Source organism: Nicotiana tabacum, chromosome 10 (assembly GCF_000715075.1).
Source record: "Nicotiana tabacum cultivar K326 chromosome 10, ASM71507v2, whole genome shotgun sequence".
In the NCBI taxonomy this organism is placed as follows: Eukaryota; Viridiplantae; Streptophyta; class Magnoliopsida; order Solanales; family Solanaceae; genus Nicotiana; species Nicotiana tabacum.
The window spans coordinates 167,379,095-167,404,545 of record NC_134089.1 but is presented as its reverse complement, the minus strand read 5'-3'; the positions used below and the strand labels follow the sequence as shown (position 1 = coordinate 167,404,545).

Genomic DNA, 25,451 nt, shown 5'->3' with positions numbered 1-25,451 from the left:
TGGATTTAGAAAGCCCAGTCGAGTAGTAAACCGCGAGCTTTTGAATGAGGTCCAAGAATATGAACACTATATAGCATTTGGAAGGGAGAAATTCAAAAATAGCCAGATTTATAACTGGTCGTTTAAAAATAGCCCAGTTTCAAAAGTAATCGAAATTTAGCCACTTTTCATATAAAGATAAATCTGAGCGAAAACATTGTTTAAAACTCGGAAAATACGTCAGTATATTATACTGGAGTTCCAGCATAAGTATGCTTGAACTCCAGCATATTATACTGGAGTTCCAGGATAAGTATGCTGGAACTCCAGCATATTATACTGGAGTTCCAGGATAAGTATGTTGGAACTCCAGCATAATATGATGGAGTTCCAGCATAAGTACACTAGAACTCCAGCATAATATACTGGAGTTCCAGCAAGTATGATTGTCCAGTATAATATACTGGAGTTTGGAGCACCGATACTCCAGTCTCCAGTATATTATACTGGAGTCAGCAAAGTATAATGGTCCAGCATAATATGCTGGAGTTCATACACATGTGCACCGAACTTCAGTATATTATGCTGGACCGGTCTCTGTTGCAGCAAAATAGTGGCTATTTTTTATTGACTTTGTAAACGCTGGCTATTTTTGAATGATCGGTCCGAAAACTGGCTATACCGTGCTATTTTTACCATTAACATTAGTAAATTAAATAATGCTAATTAATGAATCATTTATATATATATAGATTTTCTTGTGGAATAGCAATACAATGAATGGGCAAAAAATTGATGTTCAAACTAATACTTGCTTGGTTAATCAATTCTCACGTATTATCTTTCATTTGGTTTAATTGGTATTCATTTTTTTTTTCCTTTTTTGAAAGATGAGTAACAAGGTTTACTAATATCATATTGTGACATAAATCATTTTAATTTTATTCCTAATTGTATTCTTTATCTGATATATGATAATTAAGGATTATAAACTATACAATCTTCAACGATATTATGCTAACTAATTTTATCACTAACATTTAAACCAAATTTAGTTTGGATATTAAAGCGTTCTAATATAGGTCATACAAGTCAAGGGTAAAAATAGAAATGAACTTCTATCCAATTTAACGGCGGTGGGAATTCCGGGTCGTGACAGTTGTCCATTAACAAGCATGTGTGCAAGCTGTTGAATTTTCGAACCTTGAACAATGCTGATTCATTTATGCTGGTGGACTTGAAGTGACACATACAATTGTCCCCCAAAACATACGAGGCAGTAGCTACAGAATAAAAATAATTCAAAAAATATTATGCAAATTGTAGCTACAGAATATGATATTACTAATTTCAAAGTTTGTTATGTATAAGAATAGTACTAGATAGATGTTGAAAAATAGTTTGTACTACCTAACAAGGAATTGATAATACCAAAATTGGTACATGTATTATTTTCTCTAACACATCATGTATACAGTCAAATGTATGACTACGACTTATAGGCTCGAGGGCCCGTTCTGAGTCCGAGTCCGGGTAAGATCAAGTTCGAACTCGAGGGACCAGATCCGAGTTCGAACGCGAAGCACGATGCATACTGAGGTCGAGTGTGTTTGACCCCGAAATAGTATCGTTATGAATTTGTACCAGAACGAGTTAGATTCTTGCCACGTCCCCGAAGTCATGGCACAAATCCCGGAATATGATTGTATTATTCCGTACTAGGCGGTTAGACAATTGTACCAAGAATATTTCTTACTGTAAATAGAAATATTTCTTATTTAGAGTTCCCCTATTATATAAAGGGGACCCTAATCATTTGTAAGAGGATCTTATCATTGAGAAAAAATATACTCACTACTTTTTGCCTACTGTTCATCAGAATTGTCCTTTAGCTTAATTGTTCTTACTTTGATTCTCCTACCTATTTGTTCTTACTGCCCTAAGCCACCTCGAGGTCACTAAGCTCGAGGTCACTGCTGCTAAGTAACATTGGTTTGATTCACTCCTACATTTTATTTCTACTTCATATTTCTTGATTATTAATTGGTATTGAACTAAGTCACATATCTTTAAAACCATTAATCAAATTTAATTGTTACTCGTATTTTTGAGGTAAACAGTTTGGTGCCACCCGTGGGGCTAAAGATAATAGTGATTATTTCTTTACTGATTCTCGTTACACACATTGCTTTTACACTTTCTCTTGTCAAGATTTTTTGATTCTCAAGCTGAAACATGTCTAGCTCACAAAACACACTCATTCATGACGACGATAATCTTGGAGAAAATAGCAACACAGGATTCAGTGTACCACCGATAAACCCAGAGGAAGTGCCAAATGTGGAACCTGTTGATGTTAGTTCACACATTGTTTTGAATGCAGATCTAGGCGTGACCTTGAATGAGATATACATAGGGAAGCCCGGCCTGGTGGCCAAAGAACACAAGGAATGGAAGAAAGGGGAGTCAGCCTCTAAGTGATATTTGAGATGCTGCAAGCTTAACAAATCACCATCGCTCAACTTCAGAGTCCGAATAGAACCCCAAACACAGCCGAACTAGTAAACACTCAGCGTACTGAACCAGCGTTAGAGAAGCCCGATGAAAGTGGCTCAGGGACTGACCCTACGATTATGAAAACGTTCAAGGAACTAACTAAGCGAATCGAGTCCAGAGAAAAGAAAATTGAAGACAATGATAATAAGGTGGAAACTTATAACTCCTGAGTAGACCAGATACCGAGGGCACCTCCAGCTTTAAAAGGTCTAGATGCCAAAAAGTTCATACAAAAACCATTCCTCCCGAGGGCGGCTCCGGTGCCCATTCTCAAGAAGTTTTGCATGCCCGATATACCCAAATATAATGGGACAACCAACCCAACAAGCACATAACTTCATACACTTGTGGGATTAAATGAAATGACTTGAATGACGAGGAAATCGAGTTGGTTTTGTTGAAAAAAATCGGGGAAACACTATCAAAGGGAGCCGTGATTTGGTATCACAACTTAGCCCCTAACTCTATTGACTCATTTGCTATGTTAGCAGATGCCTTTGTGAAAGCACATGTCGGGACCATAAAGGTGGCCACGAGAAAATCAGACGTTTTCAAAATAAAGCAAAGGGACGATGAGATGCTAAGGGAGTTCGTGTCCCAGTTTCAGATGAAAAGAATGGAATTACCACCGGTTTCTGATGACTGGGCAGTACAGGACTTTATGCAGGTTCTGAATAAAAGGAGCTCGATCGCTTCTCGATAGTTCAAACAAAACTTGATTGAATATCCAGCTGTGACATAGTCGGATGTGCACAATCTTTATCAGTCAAAGATCAGGGTCGAGGATGACCAGTTGGGAGCCATCTCGGGTTCAGTTTATCCAAACAGATTCACAGCTAGGCCCCCAAGGGACATAGACCGGGAATCGATCATTTCTGCAATCACTCCGAGGATCATTAGCGGAGTCGATGTCGCTCAACAACCCGTGTTCAAGCGTACCAAAGTATCGATCACCAGGGAAAAACATACTCAGAGTTATGTGCCTGAGGACATCTTATCATTATGTGACGATGAAGTAGAAGGCATATCTCTGCCTCACAATGACGCCCCGGTAATCTCTATCCTTTTGAATAAAATTTAAGTTAAACGTGTTTTAATGGATCCAGGTAGCTCAGCAAACATAATCAGATCAAGGGTCGTGGAACAACTCGGCCTACAAGATCAGATTGTACCTGCATCCCGAGTCCTAAATGGCTTTAACATGGCAAGTGAAACAACGAAGAGAGAGATTATCTTGCCAGTAAATGTAGTAGGGACTATACAAGATACAAAGTTCCATGTTATCGAAGGTGACATGAGGTATAACGCACTCCTAGGGAGACCGTGAATACACAACATGAGAGCAGTACCTTCAACTTTTCACCAGATGGTGAAGTTCCCAACAGAGGAAGGAGTAAGAACAGTCTATGGGGAGCAACATGCTACAAAAGAGATGTTTGCGATCGAGGAAGTAGGGCCGACTCCATAGCCTACGACCTTGGAGAATTCGAGCATTAAAGATAAGTAGGCCACCAAATAGCAATTACTGCCTCCAACCTTGATAGAGTCAAAGCATCAGGTAATCGAGGACGAAGATGAGGATTTCCTTACTCCTCGAACCTTCATCGTTCCCGAAGAATCTGATGCAACAAAATCAATTATCGAGGAGCTGGAGCAGGTCATTTTGATCGAGTACATGCCTGAGAAAAAGGTATACCTGGGAACGGGATTAACCCCCGAACTCAGGGAAAAACTCATTCAATCTCTTATTGTTAATATGGATTGCTTTGTTTGGTCCCACTTAGATATGACAGGGATCCTGCCGAAAATCACCACACATTAGCTGAGCACCAATCCCAGGTTCAAATCGGTAAAGCAAAAGAAGAGGTTTCAGTCCGAGGTAAAACATGCCTTTATAAAAGATGAGGTAACCAAACATCTTAAAATAGGATCCATTCGGAAGGTAAAGTACCCCGAATGGTTAGCAAACGTAGTTGTAGTTCCTAAAAAAGGAAACAAGCTTAGAATGTGTGTGGACTATAAGGACTTGAACAAAGAATGTCCGGAAGATTCTTTCTCATTGCCAAACATCGACCGAATGATCGATGCCACGGCTGGCCGCACAACCCTAACTTTTCTCTATGCCTACTCTGGGTCCAATCAAATTCAGATGAACCCGGAGGACCAGGAAAAGACTTCATTTATAACTAAGTTTGGAACTTATTGTTACAACGTAATGCCCTTCGGGCTAAAAATGCAGGAGCTACATACCAACGCCTAGTTAACAAAATGTTTGAAGAACAAATAGGTAAAGCAATGGAAGTCTATATTGATGACATGGTGGTTAAGTCCCTACGTGCAAAGGACCATTTAGTTCATTCGCTCGGGCCAGTACCAGTACGGCACGGGTGCCAGCCATGCCTCCCAAGGTTCGGGGCATGACAAAATGGTATCAGAGCGAGTCGTGTCCTTGGAAGTCTACAAAGCCGTGCCTAGTAGAGTCTCACTTACGGGTGTGTTGCACTCCACATTTATAATTGAGAGGCTATATGACATTTAGGAAATGTTACTCTTCTTTTGTTTTCAGATCGTGTCATAGAGCTGAGTCGTAAGAAGCCAGTATAAAGCTTTCGCTAGATTTTGTACGTACCAGAGGTGCAAGTATTATAGTAGAACTTTAAGACGTAACTTCCAATTATGTTGAAGGGAGGTTATAAAAGAAACAGAAGACACGATGCGAGATTGATAGGTAAGTAATGTAAAGGTGAAGAATATACGAGATACTCAAATACAAAAGGTCTGAATTGTCCAGACTTCAAACAGAGGTTGGGTTTTAGTTTAAGTTTACAGAGGAGACTTTGGCAAAATTTTTGTAAGTTTCTAAGAATTAACATTCGAGGACGAATGTTTCTAAAGGGGGAAGAATGTTACATCCCATACTTTAATATTAGTAATTGAAGAAAATCGAGATTTAAATTAAGAATAGATAATAATAGCACTTTTTATGGAACAAAGAATGGTACATTTGGTTTCTAACATTTCTTTATTAGGATTTTAGAATTAAACTAATGGCTATGGAATGTTCTTCAAATGTAAATTTTAGTTAATTAGAGCCAAATAACAATGATAATATTAGTAGTAATAAGAATAATAATCAAGACTATAGACGATCAGGCCTTTTATCACTCGCTCTAGCTTACATTTGATATGGTATTTTGAGTGGAATATTTTTGTAAAATATTTTGAAAAAAAATAATTTTATATAGTTTTTAATATTACTACTTTCAAATATGTTTTAAATTATACACGTAAAACGAGAAATTTATGAGATTTTCTTTATTGTAAAGATAGAAATTATTCTCAAGGAAAGAAGACTATCTTTTTACCATTTTAAGAATTAAGTGTACGAAAATTTTTACTCTTTATATGAGATTAGAAAAATTAGAAGTTGAGAAAATATATGTATTTTTACATGAATGTTTTAATAAAATAATGATGTATGTATTTATTTTATATGGTACTACACGACCATGATAGTAAATTATATAAAGTGTATTAAAACTAAATAATATTTTAAGTAAGTTGAGATAATTCTTAATTATGCGGGTAATTGACAATTACCCAAAATATTTTGGATAAAGGCAAAACGTGGCAGTAAGCCACTGTTAAGACATAAGACTAAGTAGTCATTATGAGCTTATGTGGCTCTCTCTAAAGTAATACAAAGTTGGTCTGGACATAGATTAATGAAGTAAGATTCATTCTTAAAAATGATTTGTTATTTTCACGTCAACTTCATTTTTTTGAAGATGCTTTATTCTAGCAACTTATTGTTGAGAAAACCTAAGAAGTTTTACGAGTGTTTCAGAAACTGTTTCCCAAAATCATTCTGAAAGACTTTAGGAAGAATGTAGATTTTTTACACCAATTTTGGTAAGTTCTTGGATTTACTGCTATTGGATTTACTGAAAGAATTTTGGGTCCATTGCCTGACAAGACATTAATATCTTGGAACCTCTATATCCAATTTATTTAACTTCAGTATTTCTTAAGGTGAAGCATACAAGCTATATCTACATTTTTGGCATTTCATGTTGTCAATAAGAAGTGTCCTGCAGTTTTGGAAATATGCAGGGTTAGTGCTATGAATGTTCTCTTAAGACGTAGTGTAGCGCTTAAGTGTTAGTTACGGGTCACTTGCTGCTTAGCCACTACAACAACTAGTTTCTCCTCTTGATTCAAATATGTTAAGGTCTATCTCTTTTTTCTTTTGGCATGATCCATATGATACAAGCGAAACGAGAAAATACACAACTTTCATAAATAATTCTATTCATAAAAGTAGTAGAAGTGCATATGTTCTTGAATCCTCATATGTCTTATTATTTCATCGTATGTTCATGGGTCTCAAAAAATACGTAAAATGATTTTATGATATTAATCAGAGGTATAATGGTCTTATGACGTACCGAGAGATTTTGTTATCGCATTTCATATGCATTTCATGCATTTATATATGTACATTGATCCATGACCAGACGGCGTTATATATATATATATATATATATATATGTGTGTGTGTGTGTGTGTGTGTGTGTGTATATATATATATGTATGTATGTATATGTATTTATATGGGATATGGAAAAAGGTTACGGCGTTATATACGCACCACCACCTAATCAGCTGGTATACGATGATGATGTCGCCCACAGTGGCTGAAATATGACTCAGACGGCGTTATATATGCGTATGTGTGTGTGTGTATGCATGACCAGGCGTTATATATGAGTATATTATATGTATATGGGATATGCGAAAAGGTTACGGCGTTATATACGCACCACCACTTGATCAGCTGGTATACATTAATGATTATGCCCACAGTGGCCGAGATGATATTATGGGATGTCATCAGAGGCTTGATGATGTTATGAACACATGTACCTATGCACGACATGACATTCATACGCATATGCAATACACTATAAGTATTCCATGATTTATAGAGTTATCCAGACTTACAGGTTGAGTCATGTAATCTATATTTCTTCCATGTCTTTTATGTACCTATTTATGTGCCTTACATACTCAGTACATTATTCGTACTGACGTACTTTTATTGGGGCATTGCATTCATGTCTGTAGGTATAGATAATCAGTTTGACGATCACTCACAGTAGACGAGATTGGCATTCAGTGAAGAATCGGTAAGACTCCACTTCATTCGGAGTGCAACCGAGCCTATGAGTCATCGTGTTAGAGTTTTGCTACAGACTTATGGGTAGTTCGGTACCCTGTCTCATTTGATGTCAAATAATCTTACAGGCTTTGTATAGAGATTCATTTCGTACAGTATGTCAGAGGCCTTGACGGCCCATATGTATTCATGTTTTAAGAAAAATGGTTCAGTGATACAGTGTTTTACACTTACAGTTGTACATTATGAGTTGTGGCCATGTGGGCCCATGATAGTTACAAAGGATGAGTTCAGCCAACTCGACCTATGTTGTAGTTTTGGTCGAACAATCATGAGTTATAGAGTGGTTCGCTCGGGCCAGCACGACACCGGGTGCCAGCCATGCCTCTTAAGGATCGGAGCGTGACAGGTACGATATCGAATATCAACCCCGAATAGTCATATGGTCTCAAATCCTAGCTGACTTCGTGGCCGATTTTACGCCGACCCTCGTACCCGAAGTGGAGAAAGAACTCTTATTAAACTTGGGCACAATATCGGGGGTATGGTCCCTTTTTGCGGACGGTGCCTTGAATGTGAAGGGGTCCGGGCTCGGCATTATCTTGAAACCACCCATAGATGATACTATTAGGCAATCTATCAAAACTCCAAGATTAACTAACAATGAGGCCGAGTATGAGGCCATGATTGCAGGTCTCGAGCTGGCTAAAAGCTTGGGAGCAGAAGTCACTGAAGGCAAGTGCGATTCTCTATTGGTTGTAAACCAAGTAAACAAAAGCTTCGAGGTTCGAGAAGATAGAATGCAACGGTACTTGGATAAACTACAGGTAACTTTGCACCACTTCAAGGAGTGGACTCTGGATCATGTGCCTCGAGAGCAAAACAGTGAGGCCGATGCGCTTGCCAATCTGGGCTCCTCGATCAAAGAAGATGACGTCGTCCCCGGGGATGTTGTCTAATTATCAAGGTCTGTGATTGAAGAAGGTCATGCCAAGATAAATTCAACAAGTTTAACATGGGACTGGAGGAACAAGTATATCGACTATCTGAAGAGAGGGAAACTCCCATCGGACCACAAAGAATCATGGGCCCTATGAGCTAAGGCTGCCAAGTTTGCACTAGATGAAGATGGAACATTGTACCGAAGAACATTTGATAGACCGTTGGCGGTATGCTTGGGGCCAGGGGACACCAATTATGTTCTATGCGAAGTCCATGAAGGCACTTATGGGGACCATTCTGGTGCCGAATCTTTGGTTCGCAAAATTATCAGAGCAGGTTACTACTGGGATGGCATGGAAAAGATACTGAGGAGTTTGTCAAAAGATGTGATAAGTGTCCAAGATTTGCACCGATAATCCATCAGCCCAGAGAACAACTCCATTCGGTCTTATCCCCATGGACTTTCATGACATGGGAATAGATATAGTCGGCCCTCTACCAACGATCTCCAGGTAAAGCTAAATTTATTTTGTTTATGACTGGTTATTTTTCTAAGTGGGTGGAAGCACAGCCTTCAAGAAGGTCTGAGAAAAAGAAGTCATTGACTTTATTTGGGACCACATCATATGTCGATTCGGGATACCCACCGAGATTGTGTGTGACAACGGAAAGCAATTCATCGGTAGCAAAGTAATGGAGTTCCTCAAAGCGCATAAAATAAAAAGAATTTTATCGATACCGTACCACCCAACTGGAAACGAACAAGCTGAGTCAAAAAATAAAACTATTATTCAGAACTTGAAGAAAAGACTGGACGATGCAAAAGGAAAATGGAGAAGTTTTACCCGAGGTCCTTTGGGCATATCGGTCGACATCAAAGTCTAGTATGGGGCCACCCCATTTTCTCTAGTATATGGCTCCGAGGCCCTCATCCCTATCGAGGTTGGAGAACCCAAGCACCAGGTTTCGGCATGCATCGGAGGAGTCAAATCACGAGGCCATGAATGCCAGCCTTGAGTTATTAGATGAAAAGCGATAAGCAATGCTTGTTCGGATGGCCGCATAGAAGCAAAGGATTGAAAGATACTACAATATAAGAACCAACCTTCGATATTTTAAAATCGGAGACTTAGTCCTACGGAAAGTCACCCTCAATACCCGAGACACAATTGAAGGGAAACTAGGCCCAAATTGGGAAGGACCGTACCGAGTCCTCGAAGTTGTCGGTAAAGGATCTTACCAACTCAGCACAATGGAAGGTCAACAACTGTCAAACAATTGGAACGTATCATTGCTCAAACAGTACTATTACTAAGGTACGACTTTATCTTTTTTGTCCATTTGAGTTTAAAACTAACTCATTACATATTTTTGATCGAGGGCATACGATCTCGAAGGCATCGTTTTTCTACACGAAGGCCTTAGGTTTTAAAGCACGCATTGCACTTTTTTCCCTTAGATCGGATTTTGTCCCAAATGGATTTTACCGTCAAGGTTTTTAACGAGGCAACAACTATGTGCTACCTAAGGAAAACTTAACTTTCCAAGGCTTCTTTTTAATCAACCTCGAATACTAGGGGGCATCACCCTTGGTGGTTATATTTTCAAGGAAAATACTTCATGCTCGGAGGTTATATTTTCAAGGAAAACACTTCATGCCTAATAGGGCCTCGATAGTAAAACTTTGTAATGGGCACCCCAGTCAGATGAACCGTGTCCATATAGAATAGTCGAGCCCCGACGGCAAAGCATGTACGTATGTATCAATTATTTGAAGAAGCATTCTATTAATATCAAAAACACTTTGTGTCTCAAAGAAGTCTACTATTATACGAGCTCTACACTTATAATCCTATAGGAAACGGCTTGAGAGCCAAAGCATAAAAGCAGCCCCAAATACTCGGGGACTGTCATCGGCAGTCAGTACATCCGAGTCATTGAAAACTCGGACTTATAAGACCTCAAAGGGGCACCACCTCGAAACAAATGCCAAGGCAAATATACTCGGGGACTAACTTTTCGAACAAGTTCAAAAAGTTATCGGGAAACAATTTCAAGTGATATACCCGAAGGCTACGGCCATACTAAAAACTACGGTCATATATAGGCTATAGCCAAAATAATGCGGCTCGGAGACGTCCGACTTCCGCTATAAATTAAAGGCCTTCAAAAATTGAAAAATTGGTTAAATCAGGCTACCCTCAACAAAAGCAAAATATGAAGGGCTTCGATAAATTCAGCCCCCGAAAAAAATCTGAGGGCCTCGATAAATTCAGCCCTCGAATAATCCAAGGGCTTCAATAACATCGACCTTCGAAAATACCTCAAGAGGTATTCGATTATGTTTATACAAACAAATTACTAATAAGGTTGTGATATGTCGAACCTCCAAAAAAAAAACCAAACGGGTACAGAAAAATACATGTTAAGGCATACAACAATTTTCACTAAGTATTTTAGCCGAAAAGAAGGTAAAGATTATAGCCATTTTAGAGGTCGAAGCGGCCCAAATCGAAGAGCCTAAGGGCCAATTTTAAAAGAGCCTAAGGGCCAGCTTAAAAGAGCTTAAGGTCCAAAAGCATATAAGAGTCTGAGACCTCGTTCTCGCTCAACTCGGACCAAGAGTCCCATTGTTCTGAGCTCGCATCAAATTGATTTAAGCTTAGCTCGAGGATTATATAAAACCTTAAGGGGTATTATTTGAGCAATAAAAACCTAATGATTTATTACGTTTTGAGTACTGATACTCGAGCTGATTATTTGAATTATCGAAATCTTCCACAAACGAAAACAAAATAAAATTCAACACAAGTCGAGGATAGAACAAAAAGATACTTTATAAGGGAAGCTTTACAAAACATATTCACAACGCCCACAAGGGGCCCTTGCACAAAAAAGAAAACCTAATCTATTTTCGGGGTCACACCCCCGGGAGCGTCATCTTCAGAAACTTCACCTTCAGCAGCTTTATCTTCGGGAGCCTCCTCTCCCTTGGGAACATCTTCTTCACCTTCCTAGTCCCCAGAGCCACTCGCTACATCCTCATCATCAGAGGAGACAAGAAACCTGGCATCGGTTTCCCGCACCTTTGCCTCGGCTATCTCCTCGGCAAAGTTGAACCCTCGGGCATGGATTTCTTCGAGAGTCTCCCTCTGGGCTTGGCACTTAGCCAAATCATTGCTCCGTTTTCCCCGGTCGAAGACCTCCCTCAACTCAGCTTGAACGGCCGTTGCGTCCCTTAAGTATATGGCAATGGATTTATCAGTCGCAACCTTCGTCTTCTCAGCTTCAGCCTTAGCTTGTACAACTTCGGCTCGGGCTCTAGCGAGCTCAGCCTCTAGCTCCTCTATCTTTTTGGCCTGAGCCAGACCCTTCGCTTCAATGCCTCGGAGCTGAGTTTTATCTGAGGCTAGTTGGGCCATAACAACTTCCTTATCAGCAGCAAGCCAATCCATGTTCTGCTTCCACTGATGACAATCAACTTTAACTTGATCAACCTCACTCATGAGCTGCCCAATCATCACCAACTTTTGCTGCAGCTGAGATATCGAAGTATTAGCCTTCGAGGTAGGGCCAAAAAGATTGTACCCTGTTAATATCACAGTTACCAGCTCATCTAGCTTGGCCTTATTTTTCTGGGCTTTGTCCAACTCAGCCCGAAGATCCTTAAGTTCCTCCTCTTTTTTTGCTACAAAGGAGCCTCAGGGTCTTCTCTTTGCCCGAACCTTTTTTGAGCTCAGACTCACATTGGCTCAGCTCAACTCTAAACTTTACAATGGCCTATACATGAAATGAAGATATATCAGTCAAAGGAAAAGAAAGAAAGAGAAAAATATAAAAAAAATTAAGTGTTTTACCAGAGAGAGAAGATGTTGAGCCTCTTCGAAGAGGGTGGATGCATCGTTAAGGTCGGCAGTATCATCTACCCCAGCAAAGCAACTCTGAAAGGGATCTTCTTCAAGGACCTTGTTCGGATCGGGCATACGCAGAGTATTAGCTTCTTCTATTACCCCCTCGGAATAAGTTGGCAAAGAAAGGGAATGACATGTTGTCATGGCCCCGAGCTCGTCACTCAGGACGTTCTCATTGGCTTCAGAGGTCTCCGCATTTTCCCCTTCCGACATGTTTGTTGAAGGCGAAGGAACGATCTCAACCTCCGGGGACACTGCGACATCGCCCGCATCTTTCTTGGAGGCTCCTTCACCACGGGAGGAGACCTCTAGTTCAGAGGGCTTAGTGGCCTCAATTGGTTTCCTCGTTCGAGGCACCAACACTGACTCTTCACCATCATTCTCTTCGTCATCGGGGAATCATGGGCCGAATTTGCTTCCACATGAGCAAACCTCTTCCGCAACCTTCGAGCAGGGGTTTTCTTATCTTGAGGGTCTTCAAGCTTCGAAACCCTCTTCCTTTTGTTGTCCCTCTCCGATTTCGAAATCGAAGGCTTGGTTTTTTCCCCGGGCGGAGCCGGCCTCTTCTCAGATGCATCACCAAGGCCTGCACAAGTGAACGTGAGTAAGTTGACACCACCAATATAGGAAAAGTGTTTGAAACTTGGGAAAAGCACTTACCATAGTTCTTGGCATCCCACTGGCCCTTCGACAATTCACACCACTTGCGCTTATCGTAGGAAGAGGTGGCAGCCAACTTTTGGACCCAATCCTTGAGGTCGGGCACCGCTTGGGGCACCCAGGCATTGGCTGCCAAAAGAAGGATAAAAGCGTTATGAAATGTGAAAGCAGAATATGAATAGATACTGGGAAATCAAACTCCACTTACGATTAAAGTTCTACCTCTCCGGGAACGGCATTTTATCCCCGGGGATGACATCCGAAGTTCTTACTCTAACAAACCGGCTCATCCAACCTCGATCTTTAGTTTCATCAGTACTGGCAAAGAAGGCTTTCGTTGTTCGGCACTGCAACTTGATAAGCCTTCGAAATAACTGGGGCCGATACAATCGAATTAGGTGGCTGAGGGTGAATTCCAACCCCTCAGCCTTTTAGGAAAAATACCGCAGCATGATCATTATACGCCAAAAAGAGGGGTGAATCTGACCGAGGGTGACTTCGTATGTTTTGTAAAAGTCGATCACCACCAGATCGAGGGGACCTAGTGTGAAGGGGTAAGTGTAAACACTTAAAAAACCCTTCACATAGGTAGTAATGCTTTCCTCAGGGCTCGGGATCTGAATCACGACCTCATCTCTCCAGCCACAGTCCTTCTTCACATCTTGGAGGAGCTTCTTCGACATCAAGCTAAGATATCGAGATGCGTGCTCGCATCGGCCTGGGACGTCGGGGGGATTTTCAATACTAAAGTCCTTCTTAATTATACAAGGGCTGGGAGTAATTTCCTCAAGAGTTGGCGGCAGCACCGGTTTGGCTGGCCAGGAGGTAGAAGAAGACGTCGCTTTATCCTTTTTGGGGACTGATTTGGAAATTTTAGCCATGACTGTAAGCTAAAGAATACGGGTTGCACAGGGATATGGTGTTTCTTACAAGAGCTTGGCGTTTTCCGGCGCTTAAAAGGCGATGGAAACGGGTGATTAGAGAAAGAGATGAAGATGGGAAAGATGTAAAGAAAGAGTAAAGTTCTTTACTCAAAGGAATCGCCTCATATTTATAGAAGGGCAACGACGGTTCGGCGGCGTTAGTGGCCGACCAATACTAGCATGCATTCAATATTTTGGGAAGTGGACCGACGGGGCGTTTCGGTCACTTCAAACGCTTGCATCACAGAAATGACGTCATCACTAAAGACTTCGGGAAAACGAAGATCAAAACGTTTCTTATCATCTTACTCTAAGAAACGCGGGGACTATCTGTATACAGTCAAAATCGTATGCCTCCGACTTCTAGGCTCGAGGGCCCATCCGAGTTCAGGCAAGATCGAGTTCGAGCTCGAGGGACCAGACCCAAGTTCGAAGGTGAAGCACAATGCATACTGAGGTCGAGTGTTTTCGACCCCAAAATAGTACCGTTATGGATTTGTACCAGAATGAGTTAGATTCCTGCCACATCCCCAAAGTCATGGCGCAAATCCCGGAATATGATTGTACTATTCTGTACTGGGCGGTTAGACAGGTGTACCAAGAATATTCCTTACTGTAAATAGAAATATTCTTTATTTAGGGTTCCCTTATTATATAAAGGGGACCTCAATCATATTTAAGAGGATCTTATCATTGAGAAAAGAATATACTCTCTACTTTTTGCCAACTGTTCATCAGAATTATCCTTTAGCTAAATTGTTCTTACTTTGATTCTCCCACTTAATTGTTTTTACTGCCCTAAGCCACCTCGAGGTAACTAAGCTCGAGGTCACTGCTGCTAAGTAACATTGGTTTGATTCACTCCTACTTTTCATTTCTACTTCATATTTTTTAATTATTAATTGGTATGAAACTAAATCGCATATCTTTAAAACATCAAATTTAATTGTTACTTGTATTTTCGAGGTAAACAATCCTACCGAACAAATCCATAGGATATTAATCTTGTACGTATTATTCACCGTCTTACAGTGAATAATTTAACTATAGCTTGTCCAGGAAAGATGTATAAGATACAAATCTTATTCGCTTAACTTACCACTTAGTTACGTTCTGAAACTTAACTTAGGTAAATAATGTTCTTTAACCTAAGCGAATTCCTGTAAAGTAAAATGCATTTCAAATATGAATGCTCTTAGAAATTTCACCACCATCATCTGGCACATGGTTTTTTATTTTATTTTAAAGAAACATCTTATATCAAAACTTTAGAAAAATATAATGGAAAGAAAGCGTGCTTTTAGAGAAAAGCTTAGAAAAGTTAGCAATAAAATAAATCTTTAATCTTTTTGGGCTTGTTTTATTGAATGGAATATTATTTATCTTGTGGCTTTGTGGTACATTATCCACATAAAACAATCCCTTTATCATGGCTATTATTTTAATTAGTAAGCTATTAGTCACTATAAGCATGGGCAACGATCAATCTAATATGTTAGTATATTTATAGTGAGACAAATATAACTGGATCCAACTAATTAAGTGATGTAGGCAGCTAATCTATTACCATAACATATCTAGTATAATATTTTAATCTTTTTAACTATAAGGTGTAAGGAGAACTTCAAACAAAAAGGAAATAGAAAATTGGTGGAGATGAGGTGTTTATAACTTTATATTGGCGATCAAGTTTGAAGTCTGTGGATTACAACGGAGACTTCAAGATAATATGCAATAATAATTAATATTATTATTGAATATAAATATTTAGTAATTTTATTAGTTAAATATAGAATACGAAAAAGATTAATGAATTTACAACAACGATTCAGTAAAATTTTATAAGTGGGGCCTGAGAAGATAGCGTGTACATAGATCTTATCCCTACTCCGATGGAGTAGAGAGGTTATTTCTCATAGACCATCGACTCAAGAAGACAAAAAAGACGAAAAGAGACAATATATCATTTTCATCAACAAAAAAATAGATGAAAAACAATAACAATAACAAGTAAATAAAGCTACCGAATCCACGTGAATTCGTATTAATAATTTAAGTCCGCCCCTTAAGGGTAAGGGTGGGGGGTTTCTAACCTATTTGCCGGAACTGCAAGGGACAAATAAGTGAAGAAAAAGCAGATTCCCACTTCACATGTAATGTTTAATATTTAAAGCATGTTTAGTTTGTCATGGCTTGTATTCTTGGACCAACACAAAACTGGCCCCTCTTGATTTTCTCTAATTTCTAATATTATATCCCCCCGTATGATTACCTCACTAAGACAGGATTAATTCCTAACTAAATTGGTAAACAAATTAAAGTTAAAAATGGTGCATGTAATTAATATAAATGTTTATAGTAATATTGGTTTAAGTAACCTAAGATTGCAATAAATAATTAACCTATTATAACCGTTAAAAAACAACAAAAGTGTAAGAATTATTCATTCTCAGTGTATAAATCCTTATTTCATTTGGTAGACTTAACTTCTCCTTTATGCTTTGCGTAGTTGTGAAGATCTTTAGTCCTCAAAAAGCACTGTTTTTAACTTTCTTTTCTTTATTTTCTCTTCAAATTATTGGATGGGATATTAAAACCAACAAAAAAGTAAAAGACTGCAGACATTCCCCCCCCCCCCCAATTGCTTATTTTCAAGATGTTGCATGATGGAATAAGACCTCTAAGTTTATTTATTATTGATAATGGTTTCTTTTCCTAGTTTTTTTTCACCTGGTGTCCGATACCGCATTGGGGCACGATAAAATCTAGAGTCGCACCAAAAAATTTAATATTGAGGAGTAAAACGCTTCCTAATAAATGCGACTCTAGATCAAGGCTCGAATTCAAAACCTCTGATCAAAAATGAAAGAAAACTTATCACTCCATCACAATCCTTGTTGACGACTCTATACCCTCTTTTTTCTTTTTCCTAGTTTATTACTAGTTGTTGTTGGAGATAAGAAAAAGGGTGGAGTTATAACTTATAAACTATAAGAGCGCCTAATAAGTCAAATTGAAAGGACAACAAGTGAAGCAACCAAATGTGGCACTTGTGGTCTAGACTACACATTCAACTTATTGATTCATCAATAATTGGATCGAGGAAATATGGATCCAAATATTACCTCAAAAAGTACAAATTGTTTCCGTGGGGCAACATGAAGAGAATGAATTATGACAATGAAACTGAAATTGGGATATTAATAACACAATTTTAGGATCGACACGAATTGTGGTGGAGAGGTAAGGACTCCTACATCTATAATAATACATTTTGGATTTGAGCCATGAGCATAATATCGCCTTTGGCGCAAATTCTAATTTCGTCGATGGGCCCAATATAAATTCCCAATAATGTACGAAACAAAATAAACGCACAATTTTTTACTATCAGAACAGAAGATATATGCATTATTTTAAGGAAATTAAGAGGAAAAAGAGGGGGGGGGGAGAAAAGGACATTTAACGTTCTTATTTGAATGGTTTTATTGTCATCCTCGAAGAAACTAGAATGTTCGAGATAGTATTATTCTCGTCCCCAAGTTTTATATTACCATACAAAGTCTCTTTTCAAATTGTGATTCTACGTAGCTTACAATGATTTTAATAAAAGCCAGTAAATTAATCTTTGTCATTTTTAAATTACTGATTTTGTAACTTATTATTAATAAAATAAATCTGGTCATAATATCGTTATTAGCCTTTTATTGGACAATTACTACAAATTATAAACACAAAATGTTAAATTATCAATGATTAATAGTTATGACAAAACTAAAGTATACCAAGGAAAATACTAATGGTGGGTGACTCGAGTTTCTTAAAAGTCAACAGACGAAATGATGATTACACTTTCTTTTTCCATCTCCGAAGAGGGAGATAAAAAGCCGATTTGGATTGGCTTAAAATAGTGGATTTTAAGCAGTTATTTAGGGTATTATCACTTTTAGTCTGCGCCAGAAACTATTTATATTTGATAGCTAAAATAATTATAAAATTTGTATAATTTTTGTATATTTTAACATACAGAATATATATGTATACAAAAAATATACAAATTTTATACATTTTTCGGCAATTATTTTTACAACGGCTATATAGTGTCATTTTTCCAATAACTTTTAAGTCAAAAAGCAATAAGTTGGGGTTGCCCAACTTATAATTTTTGGCTTGTTTTTAGCAGTTTTTAACTTATTTTAAATATTTTTTTACTTTGTCAAATAATATAAAAGTTAAAAGAGCTTAAAAGCTGATTTGATCGGCTTAAAAGTCAATACAAACACCTTCACATATAGACAGATCTCATTTAAGTTACAGACAAAGAAAAATGTGAAAACACTATATGATTGCTTAAGAATGAACAAAATAGATTACAACGGTGACAACTACTAAGCGAGAGGTTTTGTTCGAGTGATAAGTACTACTTCATTTTTAATTAGAGATTTCATTCGAGTGGTAATTTCATCAGAAATTAGGATCCCATATTCAGAGGGTCCACCAACAAAGCCACCTGCTTAATCAATTGTCCATGTTTGCATTGTCTTTGTCTTTTTTATCTAAAATTTCAGGGCCTCAATGATGTTTTTCTTGAACACGTATCCAAATTAAACTTTTTACTCTTCTTTGTATGATTAAAATTAAAATTAGTTAGCTCAATCTTTACTCTTAATTGATCTAAAGTTAGCACTCACAAATTATTTGGCTTTTAATCTAATGGAATCTTATTGCATTTCCACGGAACAATGTGAGGTTGATATCAAATTCTATGCATTACAGTCCAATCCAACTCACTAATTTGAAGACTCGTGGAGAAGTTCAGCTTTGATTTGACCCCAAGAGTCTGAATACTTCTGTCCAGAATTTTCCTGTGAACCTGAAACATTAAGTCGTTCAGTCGTGTTGCGTCACGAGTCTACAATGCTGCCATTCCGGAAATCAGAGTTTAGAAGTCTTTCGTCCGGGAAATATAGCTCCTCAGCGCATACATACAGAGATCCTGTGATTTGATCTGTACTAGAGACGGGAAGAGCCAGAGGAAGACGGAATAGTCATAAAAAAAAATTAAAAAAATAGGATCAAATGAAGAACCAACAAACCGGGAAAAAAATCAATATTTTTTGGTTTGATTTGATTTTAATTTTGAATTTTAATAACCGATCAAATTTGGTTTGATTTTACACGTAATAATACAGATTTATCATTTGTACTCTTATTTTCTTAAAGGGATACTAAAAAGGGGGAGAGTTGAGGTGATGGCATGCTGGGGCGAAGCTAAGTTGAAGAAAGGAAATTTAATTGAATCCTTTTTGTTGTTTATGCTATATAAAAAAAATATTATATTTAAATTATTGAAATCTTTTAAAATAAGAGAGAATCTAACAAATGGCAAAAGTGATTCAAACTTTGCTTTAAGTCGTAGGTTCAGATACATAGCATAATATTTTAGTATTTTTTTAATCTCTTTATATAAATTGTTGGGTTTTTTAAGCTAGAATAAGCTTAAAAGAGGGTGAATGGGAAATGGAGGAAAATAAAATATTTGAATTTTCCTCCTTGACAAAAGGGCGTTGTCCCATATTGGAAGAAGAAAATATTTTTGATGGGTATATATATAATTGCTCTTTTTCTAGCTCTTAAAGAGTTAAAAAGAAGGCAAGTCGCGCGTTGTCGTCGTCGCTCGCCTTCGGATTTGGTCAAATGGTTGATTAAATAATTTTTTGGACAAAATTTATTTGTCAATAGTAAATATTAACGTAATATTATTAAATATCCGTATTTGTAACGAAAAATTAATATTAAATCCAAATTATCCGTTTTATTGACTCTGCCAGTCTGTTTTTGTAACGGAAAAATTAAGTTCTCTTCCCGTCTGTTTTCCGTTTTTGTAACGGAAAAATAAGGTTTTGAATTCCCATTTTATTGTTGCGTAAATAGCCATTTACGTTATGGTCGTTTTGCGTAAACGGTCATGATAGCCCTTCTGAAGAGTTGTACCTCTTCAATTTGAACTCAGCATATTGGCTATATATATCAGCTCATTATCTCAGATTTTTCATACGAATTTCTGAATACTCCCCCTTTCTTCTGCATTGTTTTAACTACAAAGAAAGCAACAGTAAGTGTGATTTGCTACCGATCTTTGTGTTCGCTTATCCACTGGGGTTTGAAGTACCGTTATACCAGTGTGTAATTCGTTCTATCCTGGGAGAAAATAATCCACAACCTCGGGTACTAGGAGGGAATTAAGTTCCTTAAAAAAACACTGTAAATTCAATGGGCTCGGATTAAATTTTATTTCTTTTACAATTCTGTTTATATATTATTTTATCTTCTCCAAAATTACTTTACAAATGCAGTATATTAACATAAATTTTTGGTTCCGTCACTGATGATGGGACCCAGGGATTATGTTGGTGGGATCAAATGGAAGCCAGTAATAAAAGTGCCTTTATTGCAATTTGCAAAAGAGAAAGAAACCTGAGTAGAGAAAGGGTATAAGCATTTTGAAGTTCAGTTCAGTTCTATCTCAAAAGAAAGCCATTTGGGGCCCTTTGTCATATTGTTGGGAATCACTATTCACATATGTCTGTCCCTTAGAAATCTAGTGCATTGTTTGAACTTTGAAACAAACCCCAAACTTCCTTTTTTAATTCTATTTTTGTAATATTTAAATTCCACCAATTGAATTATTTATTCATTTATTTCCCTATCAATACTATCCATAAGACTATCGTTGGATGGAACAAACATTAAACATAAACAAATGGGGTGGAAAATATTTACTAAAATTTTGGTCAAAGACCCCTCATTTCTCGTCTGAGATTCCTATCTTGTGGTGCTGTCTGATTGGGAACTAAAAAGATCTAATCTAAAAGCTGCTTTCTCTCCCCAAAAATGTCTCATTGCAGAAATGTATGTTTCAATCAAAGTAACCCCTTTTTCCCTTTGGTCTCTTTCTCCACATGAAAATCACCAATAATAACTTTCCCCAAAAAAGATATTCATAAATTGAGGGGGGGGGGGGAAAGGATATATACAATAGTTTTTTGGGTTTAATCATATGTTGTCCGAATTTACTGGTCAGACTAATTTAGATTTGCAATGCGTGAAGGATTCGGTGAAAGGAAAACGCTTCCTATCAGGAAATTTTACATTCTGATGGCTTAAAAGAGCTTTGATTTGCACCCAAGAGTGTAGCCTAGTGGTATGAAGTGGGTGAAAACCCACAAAGTCTCGGGTTCAATTTCTAGCGGAGACAAACCACTTGGGGCAGAGCTAGAGTGCCTGGAGCGCGTTCGATTGAACCCAGTAGCTTTGTTTTGAACTCTGTATTTGTCTTTAAAAAATTCATTGAATATGTATGAATTATTAATTTAGAACTCAATAACTTAAAACGATTAGAACCTCGAATCCATAAGCTTGAAATCCTGGATCCGCCTCCGCAATACACACTAGGCTATTTCTTTCCATCTGACCAAACCTTGGTGGACAAAGTTGCTTGATACCGGCTGCTGATAGGAGAAAACATGCATCCTCCCATGAAATTAATCGTGGTGCACACAAACTAGCTTGAACACCAACAAAATAAAAGAGCTTTGATTTATTGGAGGACTTAAAACAGTGTCTGCCACTAGTTGCAGTTATCACCACCAAAATAATATGAAAAAGAAATCTGTCTTTGAGCAAAAGGAACAAAAGGAGTTTAGCAAAAAGTGGTATGGAAGAAACTTTATTAGAAGAGAATGATGGAAAAAATCTGTAAAGACCAATACAAAAAATATATATCATTAAACTTTTGACAAACTTAAAAAGTTAAAACATTTACACAACATCCCTTTTAACAAAAATCAATATATTTGTGCTCATTCAAAAAGAAACAATAAAATAGAAACAAACAACAGCTCATTTGATTTTGAACTGTCAACAAGATCAAGAATTTACCAACAAGAAGATACAAACATCTTCTTTTGCTTCAATTAGATCTGCAGGTGAACATTAACAAAGGAACACATTTTTGGGGGGTCATTATTTTTGAGTAAGGTACTAAATAAAGTACAACTACAGGAAAATAAAAAATAAAAAAGGTTATACTATTAACTAATCATTAATTTATCTTCTTCTACCTCAGAGAATTTAGGGATTTTCTTGTTTCCACAATGATAAAAGAATCAAGAAAAAGGATTAAAAAAAGGACTTTAACTTTTTAATCCTTTTTTTCCCTTTTAAACATGAGGCTTGCTTCTCTTGTGATTAGCTTTTCCATCTGATCTCAAAACACCACTTGAATCTCCTTCAGATGAAGCATCAACTGATTTGGTGAAATTACAAGAAAGATCAGCATAAAGATCAACAACTCTTCTGATATTATTGTTAAGCTCTCTGATTAAACCAACATTTCTGCTCAAATTATCAGGAATCTTGGACTCATGATTCTGATTAATCTCATTGATTAGTAACCTATTTTGATCCAATATGTTCTGCACTTGTACAAAACTCTTCTGGAATGTCTGAAAAACTTTTCCATCTACTTGAGTACCATTACCTAAGCCTGAAAATGTATCTCCCTCCATAATTCCTTTTGTTTTTTTAGGTCCTTAGTTGGTGAAGAAGAATCCTCTTTTCAATTCAATACAGGTTCTGCAAAAGTAGATCCCAAAGAAAAGGACCACAAAAAACGGAAGACAATAATGAGGAAAAGAAAAAAAGGGAGTATATTTAAAGCTAGTTTAAGAAGAAAAAAAAAAACCATAATGATAACTTCTCATCTGTACAGCTATAGTATTAAGTAAAGACTAAGGGGTCGTTTGGTATGATAGATCATACGCGGAGCCAAGATTTCAAGTTTGCAGGTTCAGTATTCAAATCCTATTAAGTTATTGGATTCTACATTAATAAATTATAGAAATTCAATGAGTTTTTTCACACAAATACAATGTTTGCACCAAAATTATTGAGTTCACCCGAACCCACGAGGGACATTCCGGCTCTACCCCTGTGATGGATAAGGAAATATAATCTTGAGATAGAAAATTTAGTACTGCCTTATATCTTATTTGGTTACTAATCCCGGAATTAAAATAGTACCGGGATAACTTATACTTATCAGGTGATGGAATAGTAATCCCAAGACAAGTTATTCCATGATAAAGCAGTTAAAATGACAATATCATTATTAATACAACATACCAAACAGTCAATAAAAAATAATATCAGTATAACTAATCCTTGCATAACTAATCTCAACATAACTAATCCTAGCATAACTTGTCTACAAACCAAACGACCCCTAAGACCCCTAAGAGACAAAACATGGTAAGTGTTCATTTATATGATTTGTTTAAGAACAAGTTGTACAAAACAGACAACATTCTGAAATTGAAATCATGATTTCTCAGTTTTTCACCCCATGGGTTCTACTTTTTAACAAGGATAGATAGATTTAAGAAAAATGGAGTATGCAATTATTAATATCATTATTATTATTATGTATTATTTTAGGTATGATGAGATGAAAAAAAGCAGATCCTATTTTCCAAAAAAGGGAACCTTTTTAGTGGGTACTGTGTGTATTCTCCCTCAGCTAAAGGACCTAACTAAGCTCAGAGTATTTGAAAGAAGAATCTCCAGACCCAGAAATGACCAGTCTATTTATTTTTGCAGTGCAGATTTGGCCATAACTCTCATATGGGTATTCTTTTCAAGAAAATGCACAGAGACTCACTATAACCACCCACCCACTCACCCTCATACCCCCATCCCCTATATAAGGGGTGGAAAAAAAAACATTAGCATTTTGAAAAACACAATAAATCACAGACCATAAAGAAGAAACAAAACAGAATTCAAATTTGGAATTTTTGCAGAGAAGTCTTACAAAGTTGCAGAAGCTTAAATTCCCAAAATTTGAATTAAAAAAACAACAAATATTTGGGGAAGGACTGTACTTAAAAGAAGTCTCAAACTTCATTGAAAATTCTCCCTCAACACAAAAAGTTATAAAAGGATACAAATACAGAAAAATAATAATTGATACAGATTTAACAAACCTCCAAAACTTAAGAAATCCTTTTCATGTGAGCTCTCATCTCCCACTCAAAACAAAGAGAAAAGAGAAGAATAAAGAGTAGGTGTATAATTAAACATTTTTAAATATAAAGCTGAATTGGGAACGTACCTTGAAAATCTGAGAACATTATAGTTAGGGAAGAGAGGCAGTAGACATAGATTGGAAAAGCCGAAATGATCGGCGATTGAATCGAATCTCCCAAAAGAGAGAAAGAGAGAGAGAGAGAGAGAGAGAGAGAGAGAATATGTAGATTTGACAGTCACGCTACAACGCACCCTCGTTTATATCTTCTTCCTTTCTTTTCTCTGTCTGAATTTAATTTAATACTACTTCCCTACTTATATTGATAGGAGTAGTATTTTATTTTATTTTATTTTTAATTCTTTTTTATTCCCATTAGGTGTTCAATTTTAGTGTTAGGACCCTACTAAATGTAGCTAGCATTTGGATATAGAATTGATTGAAATTTAAAAAAAAAAAATTGAAGTTGGGTTGAAAAATTATTTTTGAAAATTAAAGTTGTGTTTGGACGTGTATTTTATTTGAAGTTGTGTTTCGAAACTTGAAAATTTTGAATTTTTTCCCAAAATGTGATCATATTTCAAGCAACAATGTTTTCAAAAAAATAATAAAAAATAAAGTCAAAATTTATGGCCAAATGAGAACTTAGATTCGTGCCTGAAAATTCTATATTATCTTAAGTAAGATTTTATGTAAGTATTAATTATTCCAATATAATCAACCAAATGTTATAGTGTCAAACAATTTTATGCTATCGGGGTGTATTTCAATTTATTATATGAATTGCATATTTATTTTTAACATTGTAGTGGAGCCAAAAATTTTAATAAGGAGATTAAACAAAAAAAAACTTCAACGATAAATGAATACACTTGCCTATCAAGAGGATTCACAAAATTTAGTTTTACTTTATTTACATAATATAGAATTTTCAGATAAAAGGAATCTAATTGAACCCCATAAATACATTTAGCTCCGCCACGACTTTTACATACGGTCGGTGTACGCATGATTTTTTATAAGTAAAGTCATATTTAAAAGAGTAAATAAATAAATTCGAAACGACATCGCGAAGAAAAAAAATTAGATCATTTCCATTATTTTTAAAAAAAAATGCACTGATTGGGGCTCGAACCCAAGAACCAACCTCGAGAATTGCAGCACCTAAACCAACAAACCAAACACAAATTTACCAAGTGATGTCATTCTATATT

General features: G+C 36.9%; 1 long non-coding RNA gene across 1 annotated transcript; it reads right to left on the bottom strand.

Annotated features, from left to right (window-relative positions):
- Positions 1 to 22,037: 22,037 nt before the first annotated feature.
- Positions 22,038 to 24,526, bottom strand: LOC107797923 (uncharacterized). Its single transcript, XR_012695893.1, has 2 exons — positions 24,325 to 24,526; positions 22,038 to 22,787 (listed from the first exon to the last, which is right to left on the bottom strand). It is a non-coding gene; the product is annotated as an uncharacterized LOC107797923 (long non-coding RNA).
- Between the last annotated feature and the right edge of the window lie 925 nt (positions 24,527 to 25,451).